The sequence below is a fragment of the Alosa pseudoharengus genome, unplaced genomic scaffold (genome assembly GCF_046254945.1).
Source record: "Alosa pseudoharengus isolate Yale_2024_CS ecotype anadromous, Long Island Sound unplaced genomic scaffold, YU_APseudo_1.1 YU_APseudo_1.1_scf_19, whole genome shotgun sequence".
Taxonomy (NCBI): Eukaryota; Metazoa; Chordata; class Actinopteri; order Clupeiformes; family Clupeidae; genus Alosa; species Alosa pseudoharengus.
In genome coordinates, this window is record NW_027468657.1 from 9351140 (window position 1) to 9376385 (window position 25246).

General features: G+C 43.9%; 1 protein-coding gene across 1 annotated transcript in view; it reads right to left on the minus strand.

The window, feature by feature from the left end:
• enox2 (ecto-NOX disulfide-thiol exchanger 2) overlaps positions 1-25246 on the minus strand; it is a 243873-nt gene that overhangs the window by 202586 nt on the left and 16041 nt on the right. The window contains exons 2-3 of the mRNA XM_076291632.1: positions 21667-21704; positions 17851-17995 (exon numbers count right to left, since the gene is read on the minus strand). The gene's annotated coding sequence lies outside the window, so the exon portion shown is untranslated. The remainder of the gene's footprint in view (positions 1-17850; positions 17996-21666; positions 21705-25246) is intronic.

Sequence of the window (25246 nt, forward strand, 5' to 3'; positions counted from 1 at the left end):
TCACGTGGAACCGTCGCAACTCTGCCGTCATTATGTTAAGCCCGTCGACCGACTCTATAAACAATGTGATTGGCCTGATCGAAGTTTGTTTTTTCCAGCTCGCAAGCCAACGGAGAGTTGCTAGACTACCCTGGCTGCAAATTACATTTGCTGCCGCTAGGGTGCATCTAGATTTCTAGGCTACCATGCCAGCACAACCCATCCCACTCTCCCGAGACTTGGCAGGTTTGCACATTATTTCTAGTCAGACCTTGGGACAATGAAATAAATGCACACTTTTTATTCATGGGAATAGACCCGCATCTCTGCTCAGCTCAACTGCGCATCTTTAAGGAGGTCTGTCACAGCTGGGCTAACATTGAGCTGCTACTCCATCCAATATGTAAAAGCCCAAATCCGCCCAAGACTCAAAGGACATGGCAGAGAAGGGCTCAATAAGTCCGGTAGGTCTCGTCCAAGTTCACTCATCCGCATTTCCTATCTCTTTCTGACAGTCAGACATTCCGTTTCAATGTGCCACCAAATACAATGCTGCAACTGAGAATGATGAGAATGTTCCTTCAGCCCTGACATCTCACAATAAATAGCACACAGCAATAGACAGTCACCAAATTTTAATTGACTCGGGACATTATCACATACTTTGCCAATGTAGAGGAATGTCTGGTGTGTTTAAACGTGGAGTCAGAGTATATGCACATATTTTATGTATGGCAACACTGAAATAAGAGATCATCTTTCTTCCCCAGGGCACCATACATGACCCCACATGAATCAGTCACCTAATGCGCCCACTCAACACTTTTCAGTAGGACAAGTGACCGCTTAAGTAAAACAACAAGGGTATCAGAAATAATTGGATTACAGGAAAGTTTTTTTTCATGCTCTATTCATCTTGCTTTGGTGATCAATGACTGGGGGGCTGAGCAGAGCTCCACATCTTTATACGGAGGAGAGAGAAAATCCCAGGGACTAAATTAAATGCATAACTGCAAAATATCAAAGAAGACAGAACCAGGTACCCAATCTTAATGATTGCCTCCCTCCAGGATTCATTTTGGTCCAACTTAATAGATGTTACTCCCCCCCCCCCCCCCTTCTTTTTATTAATCTCTCCAACTTTAGGCGAATCTGCCAGGGAAAGAGAAAAATGCAAGAATCCCAAACTAGGGCAATGTTCTGTTTTAAGTTTGGTCATCGTTTTTTTTTTTCATTTCCTCCTCTCTCCTCTCCTCGCCCCCCCTCCCTCCGTCTCTGCTGGTGTGTTAGTCTGTCGGGGCCGGCGGAGGGCTCGTGTCTGGACTCCTTATCTGTGGGGCGAAGCATGATCCCCTGCTCTGTCTCCACTGGCAGGATGATGGAGGGGAGGTCTGCCTGCACAGATAAACACCTCCTCTGTTCCCGGGAGCGTCGCTCCGGCCTCTTAGTTTGCTTCCGGCAACAGAGGCTGCGTTTCCCCAGCGATTAACGGCCGAGCCGTCATTCCAAACCCCACCCCACCCCACCCCCCCTCCCCTCCAACACCACCAAGCCTCCCTCAATCTCTGGTATGGATGCGGGAGGGACAGGGAAGAAGAAGAAGCTAGGATGATGACTGACACCGGGGCGACTCTGATGCTGGAGCAATTTACTTCCCCCCCTCGAATCTCACATCCAGTTATTCCTGACTGTGCTGCAGAGCGATGCCGTGTCAGGTCAGCATGGGAATTAAACGCATCGGCCTTGTGTTCTCCCTACCCACAATTCTCCCTGTTGGGCAATTGTTTTCAAATTCATCTCTTGAAAACACAAACCCGCAATAAAACAAAAGACACGCTGAGACATACCATCATTCCTCCACATGACCGGGTTATGACTCTGGGAGCAATAAAGTGTCAGATCATAGCCCAGTGTGATCAAAATGCTGGAAAATAAACTGTTCAGGCCTTTGAAGATCTCTCAGAGGACAAAGCAAGTGAAAAGAACACCCTGCATAGAATATCAGACTGTGCAAATCCCTTTATAAATAAGGTACTTCCTAAATAAAGGTCACCCAATGGTAAGGTTTAATGCCAACAAACAGTAGGGTAATTTGCTACATGACCTTTAAAAGCATTTACATCACAGCCTGATTCTGATCTGTAACATACTGTAAATAATTGAATTAAACAAAAACAAAAAACTGCTTCATAAAACTCAAACTCTCTTCAAATACCACAGTTAGATTCACATTTTGTCATGTAAGAATATAGTAAAAAGGCCATGTTTTTTTTCTTGTTTTTTTTTTTCTTTGATGAATGACACCAAAATACTCTTTGCAAACACCAATTCCAGGACCGTGGATGAGCCACCAACCTTAACAGTGATGGGTACCAGGACAACTCATTAATCAGAGTGCCCAAAGCACTGTGGCGGTACTGGGACAGCCGCCTGGGTGAGGGGCTTCTCGCTCGGCACTCAGAGAAAACCACAGTGGCTCGCTCCAACCTCCACAACCCACTGGGACGGAGAGAGCTGAGCTTGCAGATTGGACCACCTGCCTCTGTGCCATCCTATTTATACCCGCGACAATAAATTACAGCTGGCAGGGACACTAGGCAGCCGGGGGAGGGAGACAAGAGAGGGCGATATAGGGTGACCAGCGTGTTTACCAGGCCTGAATAATAAAGTCTGACTCTAATGGAGACATCTATGAATTTACTGGTGATTCTTTCCTGGTGGGGCGTCCCATAAGAAGGAAGTCGTTTAGGCCCGACCGCACCCCGACAGCTCTCCCAACTCCACTTAGACTACAGGCAGATAGAAACATGGACAGCTGAGAACTATATAGCCACGAAAGAATTCCTCCTCCACCTCCCCCTATGAAGCTATTATTTTGTGCATTTGGGTGTCAAAAGTTTTCTGGACCCCGCGGTTACTTTGTCCATATATTAAACCATGTGGCTGGGATGCATGTCTGATCTATTGGGATATAAAACTATAAAAACACAAGGCAAGATGGTTGTAATACTGTTATCTCAGAGAAGCTATAAGATCCTATATGTTCCCTGGCTCTAACACCTCCGCCAATATGCCATTCCTGCTTCTCATCTTAGATTTTGTTGGACAGATGGTGTTGTCTACCATCTCAGGCTGAGATTGCTTCATTCTCCTCAAGGGGGGAATTGATGCCAGCAAAGGTCGCCTGAAATCCACGGCCAAGACTATGGATGGGCTTGAGTTACTCAACACCTCAGCTCTCTCTAAGGGTGGGAGGGGGAGAGGGAGGGGGAGAGGGAGGGAGGGAGGAAGAGAGAAACAGAGAGAGAGGAGAGAGAGAGAGAGAGACTAGTGGTCACAGTGACCAGCTTTCATACTTTCTAACAGCTAGAACAACATTATGTTTTTCTTTTCAGTGGAAATATACCTTATTCCTAAAAATAGCACAAGATTAGACACTATGCCATTGAAGGTGCTCCTTTTAACACTGATGAGATGTAAACTATTGAATCATGGACACACTCTTTTGATAAATTGCAGTCATCCATTGTGAAGCCATATAGTCCTTTAAGCAACTGTTTGAACGCCAGCAAAAAGCTTTGTTCTCTTATCTGCATCACACTGAAGCAAATGACCAGTATTGTGACAGAGGAAAGATTAGCATTGTCTGCACATTCTCGTACCCCCCAATAATGAAAAAAATCGCTGTGGCCATTGACCAGAAATACTGTATCTATTTAGCCACGGACTAAAGGCAAAAGATGAGAAAAGGTCAATGAAAACTAGGTCGATGAAAACTAAATCCATCAGGACTAAACACCTTTGTGCACCAGCTTTTTATTGCATTGCATGTGCATTCAGTTAACACAGAGGGCAACCCGGAGACAGGTCTCGAGAGCAACCGTGTTTGTCATGCAGCACTCTGCTGAGCCACGGAAACAGGTGGGAAATGCATGTGGGGGGGGGGGGGGGGCTTTGTGCGTACACCACAAGTGCAAAGGAGAGAAATATCTGGAAGTAACGGAAAGGCACGCGACTAATACCTTGCACTTGGCCGCTTGTCAGGTTTATTTTTTTCCCCCTCTTACTGGAGGCTTGACACTCACAAGGAATGCCATTTGATCCAAGCGCCTCCCTTCGGCGTGGGGTACAATAACAGTGCGGCTCAAATCGGCACAAGTATGCTAAGCCGCTACCGCTAATTGCAGCAAACAAACTTATTTGGCCTCTGACTGCCTCATGCCTTGAGAGCAGTCATGACAAGACAAGGTGTTGATGAAGAGTCAGAGGTGCTCTTGCAATAGTATAATGCTTACTGTTTGGGCGGAAGATAAACAAAGGTGGAAAGAACAGAAAATGAATTACCAAAACATGTGTTACAGAACAATAAATAGAGTGCTGCAAGGGGTTTCTGCTGAAGAGTGAGGATAAATCCCCCGTTATCTTTCTCATAAAAAAAATACGTATCTGGAAGAGGCTATTTAATAATCACGCTCAAAGTTTTTGCACACTTGAATGTTATGTGAAAATGAAAGGAAATACATTTTTTAAAAAGTGTACAGAATATGAAGTTTTGTGGAGTGAAGATGTTCTTATCCAGTAGCCCTGTCAGAAGAAAAAGGCAAGAAAGAATGCTCAGCAATTGAACTGAAGAGACACATTCTAAAGTTAACATGTCGACTACAGAAGACTTTGACAACCACAATCATTTGGATAGTGTATATATATATATATATATATATATATATATATATATATATATATATATATATATATACACACATCAGATGGTTTAGATACTATGACTCTAATGTAAAGTTATATGAGAAGTCGAGGGGAGTGAGGGAAGAGTCATCTGTAACCATGGATCCCTCTCAACCGTCCTGCTGGTTGCACCAGGCAAGCGGCGTGCTGTAGTCCACTTATTTTTTGGTGTAGCATTTTGGTAGCAACATCTCATTGTTACGAAACAAGACTACAGTTTGGGACAAAATACTGAATAGTAAATACATTTTAACTCATCAAACTGAACGGCGAGGTTTTCGACGGCCGTTGCTTCGCTCAGACCTTATTTGAACTGTATTACCAAAAACTTCATTCATTTTCCCATAGAGATTTTTTCTTACGAACCAGAAAGCATTAAAATGGTAATGCTAAAAACTACAAGCTTCTGGGTGGCTACCACACTCTATGGACAAGTGAAAATAACACCACCAATAATAGGTAGGTTAAAGGACTGTCGGTTTGGAAGTTATCAGTGAAAGAGTTTGATGGTCTTCAAGATGCGATATTGCAAAACAAAAAGGCAGTCTGCACAGTCTCTTGATGACTCGCACACAGTAAGAAGGTTTAGTCACAGCTTTTAACTCACAGACAAAAACCTTGGACAATTAGGGCGAAAAAATAAAAACAATAAATGGCATGGACTTGGAATGTCATAAAAAAGAAACACTCTAAAACATAAATAAAACAAAACCACACAACCAAATGAAATGAAATAAAAGGGACTTTTGGGCTCCATTAACACAAATTGCACTTAATATGAAACAATTCGCAAAGGAATACAGTCACACACACACACATATAAACACACACACACACACACACAGACACACACCTTATTAACACTCTAGTCATTTTATACTTTTGCTAGACAACTTCCTTATGGGCGTTTTGTTTAGTTTTTTTCGTCCAGCAATTTTCATCAAGAACATGCAAAATGTGTATCCTCAGGGCTCCATCAGAGAAGAGGGCAACATTAGCAAACGGCAGAGCCCAGCCTCTGAGAGTGCACAGGAGAGCGCAGAAGCAGTGTGACTGGCTGAAGCAATGGTGACATTCCCTCTTATGTTAAACAAGCACACACTACACACAATGGGCAATATCAAGGTCAGCTAAAATGATTGTGGTAATGTCCATATATATATCGTACGATAAGTCGATATCACAGTTATCTTGGCAGATTAATGGAGCCCTATTGTTTCTTGCATATTCTAGCAGTCCAATTCCTCCCTTGGGTTTCATCAGTCTCCATCTCAGTGCTTATGGAAATTATTCTATGGAAATGTCTTCACTCTGATGGCCTACTGCTGCTTTGAAAAAAAAAAACCTTCAATTAAGCCAAATCAAACGACCTAAACAGAATAAGTTCACCATGATTGCTTGCGATGATCATTTGTACATGGCAATGCCCTGTCTGCATTATATCACGGCCCATAAAAATACTGATATGAGGCGCATTTGGCAGGTAGCCCTCATCAGGGAGCTCAGGTATGCTTAATCTGGCTACAGATGAATCTGTCCATTTTACTACTGATTGGCCAATTTAAGGCTTTCTGAGTCATACGGTCCCCATTTCATGACAATTATGTCTGCTCATTAGCCATGAAGCTTGTTTTGGGGGGTTTTCGGTGGCGGGGGGGGGGGGGGGGGGGGCATTTGATCAAATTCATTCAGTGATGCATGCTATGTTGACAAACCAACACAGTCAATCAGAAAGAGAAAAAAGAACATGAACTAAATTGTTATTAGGTAAACAGTGCAAACGATCTGCTATTACCATTGGTAAAAACTCAAATATGTGTCTGAAAGAACAAACATTATACAGGTCAAATGAAGTTGTGCAGAAAAGTGCCATATAACAAGAGGCAGCATATGACAGCAATCAACGACTACCTACCACCTGCAGCACAAGGCAGGCTAATCCAGATATCCATCAATAATGATAATCTATTCTTAACTGCAAGATTGCCAATTTAGGCTTAATTCTGGCAAAAAAATTCAATTCCCTCTCAGTAATCAAAGAGGAAAATGGCCTATTCCGAAATATATTCCTAGCAAGGGGAAATCAAAGAGGGGGAAGGAAAATAAAGGAAAACAAATGGTAAAATGCTGTAACTGTAATAGCTCCTAAGCTCAGCTCATATGAGCCCTTTTGTTAATTACAGACAGGGAAAATAATATATGGAGGATAACAGCCTCCAGTTACCATGGCACATCCCCAGTATAAAAGCGGCCTGGACACAAAAGCTCTTGACTGGATATCACTGAGCAAATAACACTAATGCTATAAAACGGTACTCCTGCAACATTAGCACCTAGGCCTTAATACAACTGCAAAGTGAAACAATGTAATCCCACACTAATTAATTTAAATACAGGTCATTGTGAACAGCCAAAACTGCCTCGGGTTATAACTTAGAGAAAGGATGGCAAAGCTTAGCTTTGGATATTTTGATGAAAGCTGGCTGAAATCCATGGTTGCGCACACACGCGCACACACGCACACACACACACACACACACACACACACACACACACACACACACACACACACACACACACACACACACACACAGTCTCTCGTATAAAAAGACCATGGCACATCCAAAGTACCTATAAACACACAGACACACACACACACTCTGTGTTTTCAGATAACATGCATGGTCCATGCCACTGAAGGGCACAGATGAGGCAAGTCTGCCCACCAGTGGAGCCCCAACCCTGGCCAGTCTCTCCTGTTTGTGTGGGTGGCTCTGGCACTAGCACTGGCCTCTGTCGTCCTGTCCACCAGGATCACGGGACACGATAATTGAGGGCGAAGGAGCAGAGACGGATAAAGAAAGCGAGGGGGAGGGATGACGAGCAGAAGCCTGCAGGGTTCAGATTTGAAAGGGAAGAAATCTCAATAGAAAATAGATATATCCTCCTTCAAGGAGATACTCTATTCTCTTGTATTATGTGTGCATACAAACAAATATAGCCGACTTATTGTGTGCACATACACCATTAAATAAGATTTTTTTTAGAATATAATAAATAAATGATTAAATTTATAGCAAGATAAAAAGTCAATGTCATAATAATTCTGTGAGCCAACCCCAGATCTCTCGCACGGAGTGTATGAGAATAAGCCAACTGCGGCGCGCTAACTCCTACTGTGGTTTCTCACAGGACCTCATACATTGCAGCAGCGCCAGCGAGGGCTGCAGGGCCGTGTTCTGGCATTTGAAGCCGCATGCTAATGTTTATTTGACATGCACTGTGCGAGGGAAAGGGCAGCCGGCTGCACACAGCTGACAGAAAGCAGCCCACCAACCTCTCCGAGATCCACAGCCCTGCCTGACATGGCAGTTGCCCCGGTTGCCGCCGCCGCTGCTGCTGCTGCTGCCATATTTTTGGCATTCAGAGAGGAAGAGGGGCGGCAGGCTGGGCGGGGGGGTGGGGTGGTGGTGCTGAAAGGCCGCCGGAGTCATTAGAGTCAAATCAATTCATCTGCCGCCGTGTCCATTAGCCGGAGAGATCGCTTAGTTCGCTCACTGTGAAAAAAGTTCTCTGCCATCGTTATGAATAACTCACAGCTACAGCAAAAGAGATGAGTAAACACGTCGCGACAGCCTGCACACTTTGTTTGTTTGTTTGTTTTTCGGGGTGTGTGTGTGTGTGGGGGGGGGGGGAGCATTGAGTGTGCAGCTTTTGCTTCTTTCCGCAACAAGTCAACGCGGGAGACAGCTTCTCCCTGTGGACAGCTCATATGCATGGATTTCATACAGCGGCGTACAAATCACGGAAGGCACGGGGCTACGGCACCAGCTGTGACGGCGCGCTCGCTCGCTCGCTCGCTCGCTCGCTCTCCAGGAGATTATCCTGACAGTCGGGGACCACGTGTCGGAGCATCGGGATGACGACGCCGCCGCCGCCTGCTCAGGCTGAAGGCAGGCAGGGAAGGCAGACTCTCCGAGTGCTGAGTGAAAGGGAAGCTCTGCAGAGCCACCGAGAGTGCAGAGGCCAGCAGACAGAGTGTCTTCAAAAGGAGAGAGAGAATTGGACAGGGCCAGAGGAACAGACATTAAGACAATGAGAAGGAGAGAGGGAGAGAAAGGGAGAAAGACAGAGAGAGAGAGAGAGAGAGAGAGAGAGAGGGAGGGAGGGAGGGAGAGAGGGAGAGACTGACAGAGAGAGGGAGGGATAGGGAGGGAGGGAGAGAGAGAGAGAGAGAGAGAGAGGGAGGGAGGGAGGGAGGGAGAGGGATAGGGAGGGAGGGAGAGAGAGAGGGAGAAAAACAGAGAGAGAGAGAGAGGGAGAGAGAGAGGGAGAAAAACAGAGAGAGAGAGAGAGGGAGGGAGGGAGGGAGGGAGAGAGAGAGAGAGAGAGAGAGAGAGAGAGGGAGGGAGGGAGAGAGAGAGGGAGAAAAACAGAGAGAGAGAGAGGGAGAGAGAGAGATGGGAGGCAGTTTGGTTGGGCTGTCAGAGTGGTAATTACACAGAGCGATGCTTGGCCCAGCAGCCCCTAACCTGAGCCTGCTGCATGTCCCGCCAGCTCTTTATCTCACTGAAGTCCCCCTGCCAGTCTTGCTTCTACACTGCATCAATAAGCCATGACAGTGGGCACACACACACACACACACACACACACACACACACACACACACACACACACACACACACACACACACACACACACACACACACACACACACACACACACACACACACACACACACACACACACACACACACACCTTATTAACACTCTATGCATCCAACACACTAATTGTCAAGAAGAAAATACAAACAATAACATTCATGCAAAGTAAATAAACAGATCCAAGCAAGTCAATATTCAAATTTTGGACCATTTTGTTCCTCTCTGTGTACCTGGATTATGCACTCTACTTGTGAACAATGATGATAATAGTGCCAGTAATAATTAACAGACAGCCATGCATGCCGAATAAGAATGTAAAGGTCTAACTTCCTTAGTGGAGAATGAAAGATGGCTGATATTAGGACTAGGTTATTCATCTTTTTAAACATTTAAAATCACCCGTCTGAGCTGTTATTTATGAATTCTGGATCAATGACGAATCCTTTAACACAACATTCTCCAATTTTTTAATTATAGATGGGGAAATAGGGGGAGGCAGGGCAAGAATTTTAAATCTAATTGATTTTCTTGTAATAGCCAAGGCAATTAATGTAACCAACAGTGAATCTAATAAATAAATTACCTTATTTCCCAATCATTTCCTCAGTGAGACACGGGTAATTAATACATTCATCAACATCAGTGGCATAGAACAGATTATTCAGGTACTGATGTAATCCTAATTTCTCCTCAACATTACTGCAGAAAAAGGGAGGCTATTCGAAACAGAAGTAAAAGCAGCTAGTTGACCTATTACTACAGTAACATTAATACTAGGCTTATTACACGGCTCTTCATAATGCTGAAGAATGCTCCATTCACTTGAATGGGCCTCCGCTGCGCGTCGGGGTCCGGTTCGCCCTGTCGGGACTTATTTTCCCAATAATGACCGGCGTTCTATACATTATCCCTTACTTAACAGCACGTGATTGGGCTACAGCAGCGTTTCTCAAACTGTGGGTCGCGGAGACATGCCAGATGGGGCGCGAACTGACGTGAAAAACAGGATTTTTTTTTAAATTTTTATCTGGGCCCAGGTAGCACCCGATGCGCAATGGACGCACTGTGTTATTCACAGGGAAGCGCTCGTGTCAAGGCAGCTTAGTTAGTCCCGACCTACATGAGATTTTGAACGTTGTTGTGAGAGTGGTGAATTTCATCAAAACCTGGCCCTTAAAAGCGCGTATATTCTCCGCACTTTGCGAAGAGATGGTAGCTGAACAAAAGGCTGTACTGTTTCACAGCGAGGCAAGGTGGCTTTCCCGAGGTAAAGTGCTGTCGCGCGTGTTTGAGCTCCGAGTCGCCTCTTCTTGGAAGAAGGGCGCATGTTTGAATCTGCAAGCACGTTCACTAATGAACATTTCTTGACGAAGCTGGCCTATCTTAGCGATATATTTGATATAGGCCTATCTTAGCGATACATTTGAGTTAAATGTCCAGTTACAAGGCAAAGACAAACACCTACCTCACCTAGCAAATAAGATTACTGCATTCACCAAAAAAACTTGAGTATGGGACAGGCGCCTCGATCGCGACAGTAGCCTATGCCTTTGAGATTTCTGAGCGAAATCGCTGAAACGTCTGATTGGGAGGCACTCTTGTGATCCCATGTATTAAACAGTAGGCCTACATCACATCCCTGCAAAGTTTATTTCAAAAATATTTCCCAACCAGCAGTGCTCAGTATGACTGGATTATAGATCCATTTAATGCAGCATGTTGGTATTTCATTGAATATATTGTACAATGCTGTAAAATGGCCTATGCTTCCTAATATGTTGCTGGAAAACAGAAATATTTGTGTTATGTATTTATTTATTATTATATCTGCAGCACCAGCTGATTTTAACTCTGTTGAAGAGGATATATTTAGAACTTGTCATTATTTCAATAAATTTGACAATTTTAAGCTTGACCTACCACTTTCTTAGAGTGATGAGGGATAGGTGGGGCTCGAGAATGCTCCCTTGATCAAAGTGGGGAATGAAAAAAAAAGTTTGAGAACCACTGATCTAGTTTGTTAACTACCACAGTCACGAGTTGGGTCGCGATAGTCTATCATTTTTAAAAAGTGGGTCCCCAGAAAAAAAGTTTGAGAAACACTGGGCTACAGTATGCAAAGATCTTTATCAACGTATGCTTGTCCACTGAAGTGCAAATGGAAATGGACAACTGGTTCCTGCTGAGAGCCGTTTCCAAATTGTCCAATTCAACAAAATTGTGTTCTTCCGAGGTTACCAACTCCATTTGTTGATGATGACATGTATTTCTGAAAGTTGTACATTGCAACAATCTCGGAATGTCATGCGTCATAACACCAAACATGCTTCTACTGTGCAGGAAACTTGGGAGTTATGCTCTAGATATAAATGGCTACCTTTTAAGATCTGTTATTTTATTTTAGCCTGTTCAAATGTTACGGCAGACATTCTCTACATGGTCTCTAGTCTTCAGACTCAGAGCAACTGTGAGCAACATTGACACTGAAAACATGTGTAGGTCTACTTTTTTCCCACATAGAAAATTGATCTGGTATCAATAAATTATATCAGTCAGATAGATAGATAGATAGATAGATAGATAGATAGATAGATAGATAGATAGATAATGAAGTCAATAAAATCATAAAAAAATCCTATCCCTACTGGAGGCACGTCCCTACGAGTCGTTCTGGAAGTTGTTTCGGGCTGGGACTGTGGGGAGACCGTTTTATATTCAGACAGCATTTGGGCACTGATGCTGAGGCACCAGGCAATTAGAAGAGGAGACCGCTGTTGGCTTCTGCTGATTCTGAGGGGAGCGAGATTCCAATCCCGACCGCTTCGAGAAATACCTGCGCTAATCAGATGGCGGTAGCTGCCCGTCGGCCGCCAACCGGGCCTTGCTGTACAGCGATATCCTTCCAACGGCTGATACCCTGCGCTTACCCCTGCAACGGGGGACCCGCTGGGAGCTAGTGCACTTGCCATTCAGGAAGCGTACCGATAAAAATAACTCTCCTCAGACACCGCAGCGTGAGGGTGAGTGGTGCGGGATGGGATGGGATGGAAAGTGGGGTGGAGTGGAGTGGAGGGGGTTCTTCCTGTTTCTCTGTCTCGGCCCCTGTTTTGGTCTAGTCATTTCACCAAAGACTGTAGCTGGATCTCTCTCCTGACCACCAAGTGTACTTCAGTATTGAAAGATGACTGGGGAAAAAAGGCTTGGGGCTACAGTGAGTGAGCAGTGGCATCCATTGGTCGGCCTAACTGCAACATCCCATGTGCATGAGTCATGTTCTCCACTGAGGTAGGCTAGTAGCATCGGCAGTAGCCAGCTCGCCTCTGGTGGCTGGACAAACTCATTCTCTCAAGTGCTCACTAATTACAGCCAACGGGTTCGGTGTAATGTGGCACACTGCAGTCGCCTAAAATATGCAAAGCTATTTACTGCTGTGAAAAAAGGAAGGGGGGGATGGGGAGAACACACAATAATGAATAAGACATCTAAGCGGAGAAGCAAAGCAAGAACTGTTTTTTTTATGGGGAGAGGGGGGTTGGTTTAAGTATGAAGGGTTCTTTTGTGTAATTTTCATGCTGGTTAGCGGATGCCAAAGGAAGTATCTCTGAGGGTGGTGTCGTTTCAGAGGAAGGGGATATATTTGTGGATAATCCAAGAGATATGCAAATGCACAGCACTTCCGATGGGCCCCTGTGATCAGCCCAGTGCCTGAGCACTGATTAGCACAGCGTTAGCAGGCTAGCTATGGGCTTGTGCTCCTTCCACATCATTAAAAGGCTCATTTTATTAAAGCAGGGTGGCAACAGCAAGCTGCCTGCTGAGCACAGGGCTTATGCAACTCCACTCCCCTGCCTGGGGTCAGCACCTTGGCTAGACACCCAGAAAATCCCAAAGTTCACCCTGACTTGGCCTGACACGACCCTTGGCTCACTGCTGTGAGAAGAGAAAAAAAAAAAAAAAAAAAAAAAAAAAAAAAAACTATTAAGAGTAAGCAAAATCAATGTCGGTTTTAAAAGTATTGACAGTGTACCCCCAGAAGGGGCTCCTGGAGGCCTTTTGTATTAGCCAGGCAAACAGACTCCTGCCCCTACAGTTCACCACGTCCAAATGGAGCAAATCGATTAGCCAGACAGACCATGTTAGTCAGGGCTCCTTTAATTGTGAGCACAACATCTCATTTTCGCAACAACGGTCGGTACATCACTCAAACGACCTCCAGCGCTCATTTGCTCTGAGTTCAAACGTCATCAGGTACACACAGATAATTTAGAATGGCTTTAAGGATTTAGGTGGGAACCTTCCACTATAAAGGTCTCGGTAAAGGTTATCAGAGGGCATTTGAAAACACTAGGGCGAAACAGATGGATTTTTCTGTTATGTTTGTTGGCTGTGTTCTTCAGTTATTTGACAGAGCAATCAGAACACAGTCGATATCTTTCTGTCATTGGACTCCTGCAGTGTGCCTGGAGGCCAACAACGACAAACTAACTTGATGAAAAAAATGGTATTTGAATAAAATCATTTAATCATTTACATCATTATACTTCAGATACAGCATTCCTGGTACAGCCAGGAAAGCAAAATATCACTGCTTAAGGCCCTGTAAACCAAAATCAGACATTTGTTTTGGAAACAAGTTATATAGGTTTGAAAACCATTCCTGAGAATGACAAGACTGTGAACTGTGTGGTACTGAATTGTAGACCGTTAAACAGGACATCATAATTTTTATGCTCCATTGCAATATTGATAATGCAATGAGTTTCCCACATACCATATCCCCTCCCCTGAAGAGTTGGCTGAGCAGGTGGACAAACACCAAACTTGTTAAAAGTTTTAGCTTGAAAGTACCCGTTTGGTAACACTTTATATATTAAGACACGCATATTCACCATTAATTAGCTGCTTACTAACATGTATATTAGTAGCATACTAGCCATTTGTAAGTCATTATAAGTCACCAATTAATGCCTTATTCTGCAAGACCTTATTCTACCCTTACTAGACCCTTAATTAAGAATTTCCTCTATGTAAGCTCCTAATTACCCCTTATTCATAGTTATTAAGTAAGTTGTTGCATATGAATTATGACCTAAATATACATGGCTCAGCATGGGGCTTGTAAAGTGCTAGTACCACAAGAACGGTTATTCACCCCTAATAATACTTATCAAAGATGTTCTGTTCATATGGAACTAGACACAAAACCAAAAGTGCTAATATTGTACAAATAACTCATAATTAAGTCTTTGTAATGCAGAATATGTTCCCTATTCTAAAGTTGGGTCTTTGTTCACATTTAATTTGGCACTTATTAACCCCCATGTGTTCCCTAAACTAAAATTGCCTCCTATTCACACTTTTTAAGTGTATTACAGCGCCAACAAGAAGCAGACAGCCAAGTTAGCACAAATACAAAAATCGATTTTAGATCCAACTTTAGAATATAGTTTCTACTTTCTAGCTTTTTTTTTAGATCCAACTTTAGAATATAGTTTTAAACTTTATAGCTTTTTATAAAGTGTTACCAAACTTTCACATAAATCTCTGTTTCTCGAGGTCACCGAGTACAAGAATGCTACACTCTGGGGGCTTGATTTTAAAGATTCTTCCTGGTGACCTCCAGAAACAGAGATCCGTGTGAAAAAATGCTGGAGTTCTCCTTTAAAGGCCTATTTATATTTGTTTTTAGAATGCATCCTTGGTGCTCCGAGCCACATCACTGTTTACACATTTATCCAAGGGAGCGTACCTATGTTCCCCGGGTCCTATGTTCTCCGCTTTGTATGGGACCGGGGAACATAAGTATAAGTATAAGTATATATACTCTTTTGATCCCGTGAGGGAAATTTGGTCTCTGCATTTATCCCAATCCGTGAATTAGTGAAACACACAAAGCACACAGTGTACACACAATGAGGTGAAGCACACACTAATCCCGGCGCAGTGAGCTGCCTGCATCAACAGCGGCGCTTGGGGAGCAGTGAGGGGTTAGGTGCCTTGCTCAAGGGCACTTCAGCCGTGCCTACTGGTCGGGGTTCGAACCGGCAGCCCTCCGGTTACAGGTCCGAAGTGCTAACCAGTAGGCCACGGCTGCCCCCTCATAGGACCCTGTTTTAAAACCTTAACCATAACCCTAACCCCGAGCGGGGAACATAGGACCCGGGGAACATAGGGATGACCCCCGTATCCAAGCTGTGTTTAGATTCTGTCACTGCCAACATCACAGTCATTACAACTCCCATTGTCTGGAAAGCATAAAAAGACATTAACATTAACTACAAAAGATATGTGGTCAAATGTTTCTCAGACCTAGGGGTGGGACGGTAACCGCATTATCGCGGTCACGTGACCCCTACCGCGGGTCTGAGCTTGTCACCGTCATCACCGCAAAAAAAATAATATCTGTGAAACATTTGGGTGATTCGACTTCGACGTTTTCAACCATGCCATATGCACAATTCCGGTTTGAAAACGTAGCAGAATCTCAGAGTCATGCAGAGTATGCAGTCAGCTTAGACATCTGCAGGTGGCTAGCCTAGGCTACATGAAGTTGAATCCCACTATAATTGGCCTGCACATGTGTACATGTACTGTAGGCCTATGTAATGTCATGATGTGTAATGTGATGAACCATCTTATGACATTGATACTCAGAGAACCACAGTTACGTTAAGTAGGCTAACCCTCCGTTTTCACAACAAAACTTCAAAACGTAGGCCTATCATCAAAAAAATGAAGCAAATCCGACCTTTCGCGTTTGTGTTGGGGAGCGCGATGTTCCAACATTCCATTTGTTTACTATGCGAGAGTAGGGGAGAACTGGCACAATCGTAACACTTTTCTATTCTCTCCGTTTTAAACTTGATTTACATAAAGCTGTTAAACGTGAAAGCTGTGAAATTTAGCCAGAAAGGAGTCATACATGTTTAGTTCATGAAAGAATTACAAAATATGTTCTAGTTTGTTAAGAATTTAACTTAACAGCGACATGTAGGTCGAGGCTAGCCTCGGACCTACCTTTGTTACAACCTGACGCAGCCATTAAAACGTGCGGTAGCCTACCGTTGTAACATTAGCATTAGTGTCATGACTGTAACAGTTCTTAAATCATGATAGCCTTGTTGATAAACTGCTTATTTGCTGCAGCTGCCTAAAGTTTAATTGGCTGTGATGGCTGATGGCGGCACAAAATTCATAATCCATAATCCATTTTTTTGGGGGGTATATCGCAAAACCGCGGTAATTTCTTGCTTACCGACCGCGGTAAGAAAACATCCATACCGTCCCAGCCCTACTCAGACCACCTCAGCAAGTAGTTTAAGTGATCGGATTACAATGAGTCTACGTGAGTGTTTACGTTTGCATTTATAACTGACCACTTGTTTTGTGGTCAGATCATCCAAGACACATTTTGCAAACAAATGTAAACAGGGTCTAAATGTCCTGCCATTTATTAATTTTGCCTGTGCACGTAATACAGGAAATATCTAATAGTTGTTAAAATTATGTGGTAAGACAGTTGAGAGGGGCAGCACCTTTGGGGGCAGCAAACTCCAGCCAGTCAAATACGAAAATGATTAATCTGTTCAAGTCACACTGACATACTAGGCTGATACCTTTTCTTTCAATACAGGTAACTGATTACAAAAATGACAGATAAAAATTCTACCATAAAAAGATGCAATATTGAAATAGGTTAGGAAAATGCACTAATGAATTCTGTGGTGAGCTAACAACGTGTCAAAATATTAGGCCAGTATAAATCTGTCAGACGACAAGCAGTACAACTTGTTCTTTTTACAGCGTCACAGACGAACCAAGAGCATCGAGTTCAGACTGCTCTAAAGCAAAGCAAAGCAAAGCTCAGAGATGTCAGACAAACCACACAGAGCATGTTGTCAGCCTTCTCCTGAAGAACACAAGCACTGAAAACGTGCTGTAAAAACAAGCCCACGGATGCACTGCAAGTACCCCAGACAGCAGAGGCAAGCAGAGAAAGGAAGAAGACAAGAGAGAACAATGGCGTGTGCGGTTGTGCTTAATTTATTAATACTGGGTACACATTGAATGCATGCCAGAACCTCTTCCTCAGACTCTGACTAGCCAACAAAAAAAAAAAAAACCTGGTCCCAGACTGCACATCCCCCAAGCAGGGCCTGTTCCACTTTTCCTCGACATTAAAGGACTTCTCGCTCTCTCCACACTAGTGGTGTGGTGTGCTCCACCGCACAAGGACAAGAGCAACTAAATTAAAAACGCTCCGTAAACACCAACTGAACCAACATCTCTTCTGGCATGGCCGCGGCGTTTGAAAATCACCTAATCCGCCGGCTGAAGCACCAATTATGGAGGCCCTTAGTGTCCTACAGGCGTTGTGCGGTGGAGAACTGTCTGCTCTAGCAAAGTGTAATTACACCGCTGACCTTTCAAGGTCTACTTTCACTGCCCCTGCCCTCTACTTACCTCCTGTAGAGAGTTGTGATTGGCCTGCCAGAACACTGGGACTCAGACAGCCTCCCTGTGTCCAGTTCGGCCTGTCATCTTTTCCATGCTATGCTGCGGCAACAGAGGTGGAATATATGCAGCGAGGCGGACTTCTCTGTGTATTCTAGCAAGAGGAAAACACACACACACACACACACACACACAAATATAAGCAATAAAATGGACAGCAACTGACCTTATTTCTCATATTTTATTAAACAGCCATCCCTCTACAAATTCCCTGAAAAATAATCACTACCTTGTGAGTTCACTGCCTGCATGAAAGTAAAAGTATGTGAACGCTCCACGCATGCCGTACTGTATTGCTCAGACTCTCTCTACGCACCGTTACACACGTAGCTCTAGCCAGGTGAACAAAAGAAAGGCAAACAAATAGCTCACACGCAGTCACAAGGGGATCGCTGGGCTGGGGCTAAGAATATTGTTGACATGTCTGCCATCCGCAAACTACGCAGGCCTCCAAGCCAACGCACCGCTCCTCCTCAGCTTCGCATCGTGTTCTCAATTGAAATGTCTTAGCTGAACGCAACGTGACCTAGTGCTGTGCAGCGCAATATTTTGAGCAGACGCCCTGTTTTCTATTTTCTTTCTGTTTGCTCGCGCTGTTCTCCTATTTATTTTGAAGGAGAAATATGACGCAATAGAACAGCATGTTTAACGGATTCAGTGTGTGGACAGAGAGCACTCACTGCTACGCCACAGTCGGCCGCTCGCATGTAGTTAGGACAAGCTGTGACATCCGCAAACTACACAGGCCTCCATGGCAACACAGCACTCCTCCTCTATCAGCAACACAGTCGGAGGCTCGCATGTAGTTAAGACAAGCTGTGACATCCGCAAACTACACAGGCCTCCATGGCAACACAGCACTCCTCCTCCTCTATCAGCAACACAGTCGGCCGCTCGCATGTAGTTAGGACAAGCTGTGACATCCGCAAACTACACAGGCCTCCATGGCAACACAGCACTCCTCCTCCTCTATCAGCAACACATCCACGGTTATAGTATGGCACCACACAGGAAACAACATCCACTGGTGTTTGGCCTCCCAGCTTGCAGAGGAGATGACTTACAAGCACCAATCACATGAGGGGGGGGGTTGGGTCGTACTGGTCCTACAGTATCCTGCCGACTACCGTGATGTCTAGACAAGCTGCCGTCGAGACGTGAGGTGAAGTGAGGCACTCTGTGAGCCAGCATGGGGGGAAATCAGCGGAACATTTGCCAAATAAAAGCCCCTCCGACATCCGCTAATTAAGGAGCCGGGAGGGGATTGGCCAGCTGCTGTGCCAGCAGAGGCTGGACACTTCCATCTGCACGACGTAACATCAGGGACGCCCGTGAGCGTTTCCGCGGGCAACCTGAGGAGCACTGGGCTCTGATGGAGAATCACTGTTGCAATCAAGGTTGCCTTCTTTCCTTTTTTTCTTAACTCAACGAAAGCAACCCATTAGTAACGCTGATTTTAGTCCGCATTAGCGAGGGGGGAAAAATTCAAAAGCTACCAACATGTTGATTGGGATGCTCACTGGCGGTTTGTTTGTCTGTTTGTTTCTACCATGTCAGTCCAGCTGCAGCTGTTGGTTGCCTGGGCTATTTGAGCTCCATTTTCATAGACTGTCTTCGCAGTGATTTATATGCCTGACGGGTCACATGATCAGGAGGGGAGCGATGTGTGCACCGAAATTATTTCATTGTCATTACAGGCTGGTTTACTTTGGAGCCCGAAATTCATCACCAATACAGATGGTCCCATCCGACTGGTGAAAACACAATCAGTCCTCCCATTGACTAGCTGTCCGTGAGAAATATGTGTTGTTTATGAGTGTGTGAGGTCAGACAGTCCCTTGATCATGTGCAAAGGTGACCAGGTTAATATGTTCCCCCTGTGCCGAGGCAACCCCTCTGATGACAGGAGCCTTCCGGTGACGGCAGTAACTCAACGCAACAGAGGTGGCAGCGATGAGCGACTAGACTACTAGGAAGAACTACTGTGGGTGCGAAGGTCCGTGGTGCTGGCAAGTTGTCTCTCTTGCTGGGAGTCCTCTGGTGCGGAGAGCATGGAGTATGGCCCTGTCTCTTTCAATAAGAGACGTGGTGAACACCGAGGGCCTCCGTTTCCAGACCTACTGAGCTATGAAATTCATTTACTTCACACCTTTCAGATTTCATCTTAAGTAAGAGACCCACCAGACCCAGTGGAGGTAGGCCTTCTAACAGGGGGATTGCTGTGTGTGTTTGTGTGTGTGTGTGTGTGTGTGTGTGTGTGTGTGTGTGTGTGTGTGTGTGTGTGTGTGTGTGTGTGTGTGTGTGTGTGTGTGTGTGTGTGTGTGTGTTTGTGTGTGTGTGGGTGGCTGGTTGTGTGTGTGGGTGTGAGGGGTCTGCAGTGGGTCTAGCACAGCTCTCTGTGTCTCCCCAAGCATCTAGGCCCAAGTTAGGGCCTCTGTGAGCAGCTGGAGCCTGTGTGAGCAATAGGGGCCTATGTGTGTGTGTGTGTGTGTGAGTGTGTGTGTGTGTGTGTGTGTGTGTGTGTGTGTGTGTGTGTGTGTGTGTGTGTGTGTGTGTGTTTGTGTGTGTGTGGGTGGCTGGTTGTGTGTGTGGGTGTGAGGGGTCTATAGTGGGTCTAGCACAGCTCTCTGTGTCTCCCCAAGCATCTAGGCCCAAGTTAGGGCCTCTGTGAGCAGCTGGAGCCTGTGTGAGCAATAGGGGCCTATGTGTGTGTGTGTGTGTGTGTGAGTGTGTGTGTGTGTGTGTGTGTGTGTGTGTGTGTGTGTGTGTGTGTGTGTGTGTGTGTGTGTGTGTGTGTTTGTGTGTGTGTGGGTGGCTGGTTGTGTGTGTGGGTGTGAGGGGTCTGCAGTGGGTCTAGCACAGCTCTCTGTGTCTCCCCAAGCATCTAGGCCCAAGTTAGGGCCTCTGTGAGCAGCTGGAGCCTGTGTGAGCAATAGGGGCCTATGTGTGTGTGTGTGTGTATGAGTGTGTGTGTGTGTGTGTTTATGGGCGCTATGAGCATACCAAGGTTTTTTTATGCAAGTACCACTTTACTTCACGATTCCAGAGGTCTCATAACACATGCAAACAACTACCATAAAAGGTAAGACTCCTAATATTTAATGGTTTTCAAGTAATTAAAAGACACCACTTGTGGCAGCTCAAGCAGCACTTCAAATTGTGTTTCACTGCAGGCAGCACATTGCATTTCTACATTACAATTTGTCATTATTAGAGTTTCTACAAGGACTGAGTGAGTCTCAGTTTAATGTCAATCACATGCCCAGGAACGACAGTGGCAATTCCTTGCATGGCTGTGATCTCATCTCCCATACAGCTCAATAGCACTTCCAGGCGATGTTTCTCTTTATAATAACAACTGACCAAATACATTTAAAAAAAAACTCTAATTGAGACTCCCATCAATACAACCCTACACCATGAAATGCAAAGCTTCCCTTGCTAAGGTGATTTACATGCCCAGGATTACTATGGGTCTCCAGGGGCAGAGTAGGTTATGATAACACCATCACGGAGGGTTTTTTTTTGTTGCAATTACAACAACCTGCTCATGGGATATCTAAAACTGTCAGATGTGTATTAAACATCAATCCAATTAAACAATTAGAAAATCTAGGCTGATTCTAACTTACTTTGACATTGCTGCTGTCCTAGGTCGCCTTCATCTGGTGACACGTGTGTAAAATGTACTATGAAATTAATTCATGTTACCTACGCATAAACTAGAAGGCTGTTGATGCTGGAAAAGGCTTTAAAATATCTCACCCTTTAGGCCATGGTATATTTCCCTGCTTCATCAGTCACTGAAATCATATCAAAGAATGTGTTGACAGGAAAATAATAGGAGTCTCTCTGGATTTATACAATATTGCAAAATCAATGCAGCAAACCGGAACAAATAACTATTGTGTTGACGTAAGGCAAGGGCCTATTCAGTAAGCTACAATGAAACATTAGGGGAGGATGAAAGATGAGGAAATAAATTATGACTCATGGCATAAACAATTTGGAAATAGCATCAAATTATTATTAGTTTAAAAAAAAATACTGTTATAAATTTGGCTTAATGCAGTAAAATAAGTTTATGTTTAAGTCATGCTAAATTATAATTGGGATCACAATGCTGGCTGATGTCATGTGCTTTGAAACGTTCCAGAAAGGTGAATCATGATCACTGACATTTTTACAATTTCTCAGTGTTGCAGGAAGTGTGTAAGGTTTAGAAAATTACGAATATTGTGTCATTTTTTATTAAAACTATCCTTGCATTTGTTCCTGACTTTTACATATTTCTCCCAACACCTGCACTGTATCGGAATTGTGTTCGGTAAGATGAAATGCTGTCATGCAAACAAGGGTATGTCATGCCCTTTGCTTGTCCAATATCACAGTTACCCACCTGCCTTCACAAAACCGCTGTTTGGCCTGCTGGAAGTGAAAACACTTAGGCTAAGTTGTTCATTCTACGATAGAAATGCCCATAGAAAGTTAAATAAGCATGATAAGTTGTGCATAGAGTCTTTCCCACTGCAAAGGTTGAGGTCAGTATTTTTATACACCTTACGCAAGCTGCATAGCAGACTGTAGAGCAGGATAAGTACACAACCCCTGTCTATTCCCTGAAGTAATTTATTTAGATATGACTAGCAGTGAGACTAAATATCAATACAACAATATACCTTATTTTCCGGACTATAAGTCACACTTTTTTCATAGTTTGGCTGGCCCTGCGACTTATAGTCAGGTGTGACTTATATATGAAAAAATATATAATTGAACATGTTTTTAAATGTTAATTCATAATAACTGACATGAACCCTATATAAAACATTACTGCCTAGCTGCGAGAGAGCGCTCTCAAATGCACAAGTTCTGTGCACTCAGTCAGAGATTAGGTAGCCCTATGCCTGAAGCACACGTGCATACCTAAAGCCTCAAATTACGGCTGGGATTGGACAAATAAAGGCCAGTAATAATTTTGTTTCCATTTAACTCATAAAAGAGCTCTTCTTAATATTTTATTTTGTTGGTTGGTTTAATATGGTTGCCAATGAAAAGTCATTGTCTTACACCACGAGTCTCCAACACGTTGCTCTCAAGCTACCAGTTGCATGCCGCCCCCTTCTGAGCTTGCCAGAGGCTGAAGCAGTAACCTACATTTAAACACAATTGTTGCTGCAGAATAAATGAAATAACTAAATTTAGGCTATCTTAGACCTCTTTGGCTATACGGAATAAGGTTTCCATTTCAGCACAACACACGTTCCATGAATAAATGAAAGCGGATGCCTTATCTCGCAATAAGCGGATGGAAATCCCGACACCCTTTCATGAACCATAAAAATACCCCACAGATTTCAGTGGTCATCAGTCCCGATATTTAGCAATATCAAACAGTACAAGCCATGCCCCAAATAAAGGTGCTGTGCTTTGCGCAGTCTAAATAAAAGACCCATAATTTGAGGATTTACGATAGTCTGTCTCCTAAACATTCCTCACCCGTTATCTAGACATGCATGAAAAAATTTGAAAACAAAACTCACTGCCATGTAGACTAATATGTGATCACTGTTTTGCTACTAATTATCTTTCACATAATGAATACGCACACTAGAAAGTGAAAGTAGGCCTACTATGCGCTCCGTGTCTGTATCTGTCTGTTCACATCTGCAATCGATTATAACCTTCCTCAAATGGAGAACACATCCATGTTCTCTCACGTTATAGGTTGTCATGCTTCTGTGTTCGCAAAAATCCTGATGGTTCCTGATCGCTAAACGTTTGTTTTCCTTTCCTGTCGATCGCGGTTGATGTAGAAGCACCTAGGCTATAATTTGACTTCAGCGGTGAGAGAGGGAGAGAGAGAGAGGCACCCACAAAGTGGTCCTGCGCGTGCGTGCGTGTGTGTGTGTGTGTGTGTGTGTGTGTGTGTGCATGGGGTTCAATTGAAGTCAGAGATGGTCCTTCCAGTCAATAGTCCTGCATTCAGGCCGTTCCATTATTAGATTAACGTTATCAGACAGCGCTGAAACATGTGTGGGAATTTCTCTCATTATGATGGAGTTGTGGGACTTTACTGTGGGACTTTATTACTATGCTCAATACTTAAGAACTTATGCGCAAAAACTACAATCCCGCGCTAAAATTTAGGCCCTGGTTTTAAATGCGAGGTGGCCAGCCGAGTATTTCTTCTGCTGCCAGCTTGTGCCAATATATCGTCCATTCTCCACATTTTTAGCTAAATTTTCATGTACCACATCAGCATTTTTTGTTCAGTGAATCTTTTGTAAATTGCTTTACAATTAGTGCGGCCACTTGTCAGCAACCTTCGGCTTGCCTCTTGCCGCTATTCACTCCTTCGTCTTCATTAACATTCTCAATGTTTTTGGCCTCTATGTGTCCAGTTACATCTGTCTGTTCTTGGTCTTGGATTTTGTTAAATAAATTTCTAAATATCACCTGCTTGCTGCAGCTTTGGTCTGCACGTTCTATTAAAACCGGTCTGTGCACTTCTTTTTAAAACCACACCTTTTTCTCTCTCGTGGGCATTTAATCTGCTGCCGGCTTCTCACTCCACATCGCCCAAAATGCTTAATTGCATTGCATTCTCTACATTTTTAGCTAAATATTCATGTAGTACATCAACATTTTTGTTGAATCTTTTGTAAATTGCTTTACAATTACTGTCGGGCCTATAGGCCGATCGCCTGGTTTGCGCTATGGTCACGTCCTTTTAAAACCGTCTATTTATCTCTCGTGAGCATTTAATCTGCTGCCAGCTTGTGACTCCACATTGCCCAAAATGCTTGATTGCATTGTCCACATTTTTAGCTAAATTGTCATGTACTATATCAGCATTTTTGTTCAGTGAATCTTTTGTAAATTGCTTTACAATTACCTTCGGGCCTATAGGTCTATGCCTGGCTTGCTTCGTTCACGTCCTTTTAAAACCATCTTTTTCTCTCTCAGGAACATTTAATCTGCTGCCAGTTTGTGACTCCACATTGCCCAAAATGCTTGATTGCATTGTATTCTCCACATTTTAGCTACATTTTGGTGTACCACATGGCATTTTCTTTCAGTGAATCTTTTGCTTTACAATTAGACCTTCCGGCCCTCCTCTTGGCTGCCTTCACTCCTTCATCTTATTAACATTAAAAATATTAACATTAATCTTTTTGGCCTCAATAGTCCAGTTACTTAGTATCTGTTTTTGGTTTTGGATTTTGTTTAATACATTTCTAAATAAATGCGACTTATAGTCCAGTGCGACTTATATATGTTTTTTTCCTGTTCATGACGCATTTTTTGACTAATGCGACTTATACTCCGGAGCGACTTATAG